Genomic DNA, 7,375 nt, shown 5'->3' on the forward strand with positions numbered 1-7,375 from the left:
TTCCCATTTTTGTTTGGTCACAGGATCGACTCTGTTCAAGACGAGATGAATAAGCATTGCATTCGAGATCTTTTGGTCATCGCCTATCGACAACAAGGAACCATATATCGATGAAGTGGTATCGATTAGGTTCCTTAAGGACGATGCAGATTGCTGGGTCATTTTGGGAAGACTAAATAGGGCAGCAATATGGTTCATAAAGATCAGACATTCGTTATCATAGATCCGTTTTAAGCTAGCCATGGCTTTCTCATAATTGCTCTCGGTTACTTGGAACGCCCTTACCGTTCCCAACGCTTCACCAGAGAGGCATGAAAGCAAATGGTTAAACTTTTCGATAACTGGAATGCTTTCGTCATTGTGAACAAGTGTCTCAAATAAAGTAATGAAGCCTTTGAATTCCGAATATTTTCCGCTGAACTTTGGCAGGGCTAACTTCGGAAGTCGAGCACGAGTTGGGGCTACAGAAGTTGATACTGAAGGTATTGTATCACTGGCTGTCTTCAAGGCGTCGATAAGCGACATTATCTTTGCCTTGGTTACAATCGAGAGTTCTTCCAACTCGGCTCCAAAGTCATCGTCACTATCTATTTCTTCGATTGATTCTTGAACTTGGCTTGCCTTGGCTATAGTTGCTTTCAGTACGTCGAGTCTGCACTCGAGCTCTGTCAACTGCAGCGGAATCTCCCCAGCTTCCAGCCGGTCCGCTAGTCGGCGAATGCCTTTGACACGGGAGCTGAGCTTCTTTTTTAGCTCTTCAAGAATAGGCTTATGATCTGATTTGGGATTCATCTTGACTCTCGATACTTAAGTGAATCACTAATCAGGGCTGTTCTCACGATAATATTATTTGCTGCGGCGCAAAGTGTCGACACAGGAAGGTGTACCCAAATTAGGTCGAAAGAAATATACCCGGCGACTAGAGGGTATCGCACCACTTAGCGATCGGTTTAATACGGACCTAGGGTGTTGAAGCCAAATGAGGCGAACAATCGATATAACCGACGATTAAAGGGTATCGAGGCAATTGGCGATCTGTTTAAGATGGACCTAGGGTGTCGATGCCAAATGAGGCGAAAAATCGATATACCCGACGATTAAAGGGTATCGAGGCACTTGGCGATCTGTTTACGCAGGCGTGCCAACACAAAACACACAAGAACAACAACAAACAGCAACGGTGACAAGCGAAAGCGAAAACGAAAAATTCACCGCTGAAGCTGTGAACATATGCACATGTGTGTGTGTCTAAGCTGTGTTGGCGCTTGTGTATGCTGGGCCTGGCTGACCGACCGATAGACACCCAATTGAATTTCGAGGCACGCTTTGACAAATTGACAGTTGGATCCTTTGCACTAAAACTATATACCCGACGATTACAGGGTAGCGCGTCGCTTGGCGAACGGTTTGACTTAAACGCGCCAAACGAACACACCAACAACAACGACGGTCAGCAACGGTGACGAGCAAAAGCGGGAACGAAAATTCACCGCTGCAGCTGCTACGTTGGTATGTGTGCGCTTGGCCAATGACCCAACTATATATTTGCGCAACGAAAACGAGAAAGGCGGAAAGGGGCGACAGTGATTGCAGTTACAAATTATATGTATATGTTCTGCGTCCAAGATGGTATGATGTATGTGAATATGTGATATATGTAATATATGTACAAACTCTACTAAATACATGCAATCTAGCTCTACTATGTCATACGGATGTGCCAAGAATTGAAAGCGAGGTGCACTTATTTTAGCACAAGACAGTAACTACGAGATTTTAATGATTTTGTCTTTACTCGAGCTTTCAATTTTTTGCACAAATACCTCTAGTATGTATGTAATAAGATCCTGGGAATTCCACTTTCCTTGGCAGGTGGCAAATGTCTTTTGGAATGGATATCCCTCGGTGGTTGAGAGGTATTTTTGTTGTATGTTTGTTAGCCGTCCGTCGCGGTAGTTTTAGGTGTGTTATTTGGGGGGTTGATCTTGCACACACACGCGACGCGGGCAGGTGTATATTATATACACTTAAATATTCAATATGATTTACATATATTTTGTTCACCACTCGTGTCACTGTCACTTTCTGCCTTGAAAGGCATGGCTAAAGGCGGGCTAATATTGAAACCATTACTAAATTTAAATCTTATTTAATGACAAAGTTTAAAATGGCAGATCTCTTAGATATTCGATACTTTATAGGGAGTCGCTTCTGGGGACGCGACTCTACTTATACCCGTACTCAGTCAGTATATACATTTTTGAGCATATGATTTTTTAGAATTTTAGAATTAATAAAAAAAATGTTTACATTTAACATTATTTTGCTACATCTTTTATCTACATCTGTTACATTCGGCTTGCGGCTCGTGGGGCAACGCCGACAAGCTCTCGACCCCAGGGATGGTTAGTTCCCCTTGCCCGACAAATGTAAGCAAAGTTTGAGATTTCGACTTCTCGGGACATCAATTCAGACAATAAAACTACAATAGACTGCAAGACAAACAAAAAGAACCAAACAAATAGACGGCTGTCAAGTGGGTGAAGTCTAGGTGTTTCCACTTCGCGCGCCCACCCTACCTGTGGTCAAATACAACGTTCATTTTGGCCACCCTCTGCTGGAACGGCTGCGGCTGGTCTAATCCATGGCTTACGCCACGCGTCCTCCCTCTAAATTATTTTAGGCCTTCATGTTCTTTCAATATTCCTTAGTTTAATACGTAATATAATACGACAAATACATCTCCTAACTATAATTTTTCTTCCTAGATAATAAACAATAATAATTTAAATAAATAACATAACAAAACGAGAAGGAACGTGCGAGTCGCTTCTGGGGACGCGACTCTACTTATACCCGTACTCAGTCAGCATATACATTTTTGAGCATATAATTTTTTAGAATTTTAGAATTAAAAAAAAAAAATTTTACATTTTACATTTTTTTGCTACATCTGCTATCTACATCTCATCTACAATGTCTATTCTACATCTAACATGTAGATTGTACATGTTCCATTCATATTCTACATCTCCTCCGCTAGGGGTTGCTCGCGCACTGAACGCGGCAGAGTGTGCGAGCGAGAAGGAAAATGAGTTGCGTTGTCGTTGTCGGGAGGGGGAGGTGAAGCAACTGAAAATTTCTTCATTCTGGCTATAATTATGATCCGATCTGATTGAGATTCGGCAGTCTGGTAGATATGGTCATTCTCTACGATACTGCGTTTTTAGTTTTATCGTATCTTTAAAAATGTGCCTGCTACAGATTTTCGTCTTTTGTGGGGGCGGAAGGGGGCGGGGCGAAATTTTGAAATACACTTGTAGCAGTGGGATATCACATAAGTCTGGAAACCAAATTTGGTTGCCATAGCTCTTATAGTCTCTGAGATCTAGGCGCTCAACAAGACAGACAGACGGACAGACGGACAGACAGACATGGCTATATCGACTCGGCTATTGATGCGGATCAAGAATATATATACTTTATGGGGTCGGAAACGTTTCCTTCTCTGCGTTATACACATCCACTTTTACCACAAATCTAATATACCCCTTAACTCTTTTTTGAGTACGGGTATAAAAAATACCAACTCACTTAACGACAACACTCAAATAAATACCAACTGGATTAGGAGAATATACCTATGTGCGTAATGGGCGTTTTTATGCAGAATTAAATTGGGAAAGGATTTAAATTTCTTTCGGCCCTCCCGAGACTAACCTACCAAGAGCTCTTGTTAAGGGTCATAGGGGCAGATATAAACAAGGCCATCGACAACAAAAATTACCAAACAATATTTCACCAAAACGGTGGGCTTGTGGGACCCCGCGCCGCGCACAAGTGTTAATCCTACCATATGTTTTGTTTTGTGTCTATGTCGGGCAATGTTTGGCGTTTACAAAAGTGTTTGTTTACGTTAGGGTTTGCTTAAATTACTAATAAATAACAATTAACACATATAATAGGGACAACACGATGGACAATACGAATACTGTCGGGCACATATGTGTCCGTAGCGGCTTGCGAGGAGTGTGAGGAACAATTCCCAAAAAAAATATATGTACTGTGGGCGATTGTCGGTCTGCCAATATGTAGGTGCAATAGTGAGTGTAAACGTGAGTGCAAATCCTTAGGTGATCGTAGAGGTGGCTCCGGCAGAGTCCAACGGCTCGGACTACGTGTACCACTGCGTCTGCGGCTTGGTCCTTGGTCACTCTAAGCGGATCGTTCGTTTGACCTGGTTAGGCATGCATCCTCACAAATCTCGGCTTCATACACGGCACAAAATAACAGGCACGGAACGGACTCACAATTTGGTTTCGACGGTCGGCTCATCTGGCACATCCTCTCCAGAAATTATCTCCCTCGGGCAAAATCACTGACCCGGCTGCGCTGGGCAATCTTCCGGGCCAGGCTAAGGGAAACACACCGCGGGTTAATTTCCGTTTAAATGTAAAATTTTCACCACTCACTTTTTGAAAATTCCACTAATCGGGTTTAACCCCACTCGGCCTAGATTCTAGCTCTGCTATACATTAGTGCCTCCGCTTCGGATGACCAGCAATTCTTATGTCCACGTTTTAGATTTTTTTCACTCCTATTTAATCCCTCTCACGCATGCCTGCCTTTACCAATACACCTAACTAATCCTATCCTCTGTCCTACACCATAGTCTCCTTGGAAAACCTTGGACTCAGCCCTGGACAATCTATCGCTGAGGTGGGACTGGAACACCACCACGAGTATGTCGACGGACCTTTGAAAGGACAACATACGCGTGGGCATGCCCACCGGATTAAGGGTTACTCTCGACCACATGCCGGCGTGCCTTCTTCTGCAGCGCCCAACATAGTAGAGGTGGAGAAACATCGATGAAAACATCGATGCATCGATGTTTTTAAATTTTTTGGAAACATCGATGCTTTGTGGCAACCATCGATGTTTTTTCCGCGACACTAAAGTAAAGGAAACGCAGAAGGTATGTGTAAAATATATTTATAAATTGAACTATTTACTGTATTTAGATGTTTTCAGATATTCAATTGGTGGTGTAGGCAACGTCGGTGGATGTGTGGCAATGGAAAACTTCCTAAACCGTAAGTATTCATAGAAGTAATACACATGACAACTTTGAGCCACTTATACCTTTTGCAAATGTTAGGAACAACTAATGAAAATTGCGAGTCTCTGGCTCCTGCTACGAAGAGGAAGCGCGAGACCTCGGACGTGTGGCAGCATTTCAAGAAAACGGCCGATAATAATAAAGCAGTATGCATTTACTGCGGAAAAATGCTTAAGACAGGTGGAAACACTACCAACTTGTGGGACCATGTACAGAGGATTCATCCAAAGAAAGCAACAACAGACAAAGTTTCTGAGCCAACGAAGTTGGATGCGTTTGTGTTGCGAAGTGTCGAGTATGTTTATGTTTATCAATAAGAACCAAACCATTTTTTGTTTAACTTATAGAATAAGTTTTGAATTTTTTTTGCTTTTACGAATAAAGCTTTTAATTTTGTTATGAAATGAACCAAATCTTTTCAATTAAATCAATTTAATTTTTTTTTAAATTGAATTTAGAGCAAAAAAAAAATTGTTTCTATTTATTTAAAACATCGATGTTTCATCGATGTTTTTTTTGAAAACATCGAAAAACATCGATGTCCAGGAACATCGATGTTTCTCCACCTCTACAACGTAGGCCACACCCACATCCAACTAGAGTCTCAAGTCTTTTGCGTGGTAGACTCCAATGGGACGACCGTTGAGATCCTCCAGAACATATGCGTTCTCTCGTACTGGCTTCACTACACGGCATCGGACGAACTTGCGCGCGAACTTGGCATTGAAGCATTTACCGAAGTCGCTTAGGACAAAATTACGGCGGAATACCTCTTGTCCAGGCTTCGCATAAAACACCCGAGCTCTCTGGTTGTACCTCAAGCTACTACGTTCGTACGCGTGATGCCGACTATCTCGAATCCTCTCCTGAATGAGTTGTCGCTTGTCCTGACTCTCTAGCAGAGATATGTCATGCTCGCCGATGGAACGCAAACGTTTCGCCAGCTTATAGCATGATCCATGCAAATACATTTGCTGTCCGAAGACCGCAAAGAACGGAGTCACGCCTGTCGCCTCATGAACTGAGTTCCTTATGGCCAACTCTATCTCCGGAAGATGTACGTCCCAGTCCCGGTGATCGTCCTCCAATACATACGAATCGCGCTAAGAACAGTACGATTCACACGTTCGGCTGCGTTGCTTTGTGGAGAATACACTGGCGTCCTCAAATGGGTCACTCCAAACGCTTCAATCATCTCCCTGAACGTTTTGGAAATGAACTGAGCCCCATTGTCTGAGTGAATAGTCTCCGGCACCCCAAAGTTATAAAAGACTTCATGGACGAGGAACGCCACTACATCCTTCGCTGCGGCCGCTTTCATGGTCTTCAGGAAAGTGAATTTCGAGAAGTGGTCAACCACAATGAATATCCACGCTTGACCATTCTTTGAACGCGGATATTTCCCTAAGAAATCGATGTATAGCTTTTGGAATGGACGCTCCGTGATCACCTCCTGTCCAATCCCAATCTGCATCCGGTAATTCTGCGCTTTCGACTCCTTTCACAACGTCACAACGTCGGATGTAATCGCGCACTTCCACAGCCATTTTCGGCCAGTAAAATTGCCTACGCAGAAGGTGCAACGTTTTGGCAATACCACCGTGCGCCGTCTTTTCATCGAGATGCGCCTTGTCTATCAATGTGGCCGTCAGCGAACTCGGAACCCACAATTTCCAGACAGATCCCTCCAGTTGGTCATCTAACCTTTCAAAGCGCATTCGCTTGAATATCATTCCATCTACAATCTGAAGATCAGGTAAGCGTTCTTGATTCTCTCTGACTTCTTTCTTTAACTCCTGATATTCCTCAGACTCGAACTCCACCGTTTCGAAACCCAGGACACTGCTCGGATCCACTTCCAACTCTTCGATATTGCGGGACAATGTATCTGCACTACATTATCCACTCCTTTTCGGTGTTCTATGCCGAAATCGAAGGCTTGCAAATGAAGAGACCACCGAGCTAAACGACCATCCAAGTTCTTCATCGTCATGAGCCATTTGAGACTGGCGTGGTCAGTAATGACTGTGAACGGCATAAGCTCGACATACGGACGGAACTTCAGAATCGCCATGAGAGCGGCCAGACACTCTTTCTCTGTCACAGAGTAGTTTATCTGGTGGTAATTCAGCTTCGCCGAGAAGAATGCAATCGGCCTCTCGTTCTGCTCATCATCGCGTTGGAATAGTACGGCTCCTACCCCATAATGCGACGCGTCGCACTGGATGTAAAAGTGCCGCTTGAAATCTGCGT

The 7,375-nt window shown here is 43.6% G+C and overlaps 1 long non-coding RNA gene across 1 annotated transcript; it reads left to right on the top strand.

Annotated features, from left to right (window-relative positions):
• Positions 1–4,868: 4,868 nt before the first annotated feature.
• LOC111076281 lies at positions 4,869–5,096 on the top strand. The gene is made up of 2 exons (XR_005967829.1): positions 4,869–4,978; positions 5,035–5,096. It is a non-coding gene; the product is annotated as an uncharacterized LOC111076281 (long non-coding RNA).
• Positions 5,097–7,375: the final 2,279 nt, after the last annotated feature.

The sequence above is a fragment of the Drosophila obscura genome, unplaced genomic scaffold (assembly GCF_018151105.1).
Source record: "Drosophila obscura isolate BZ-5 IFL unplaced genomic scaffold, ASM1815110v1 contig_191, whole genome shotgun sequence".
NCBI lineage: Eukaryota > Metazoa > Arthropoda > Insecta > Diptera > Drosophilidae > Drosophila > Drosophila obscura.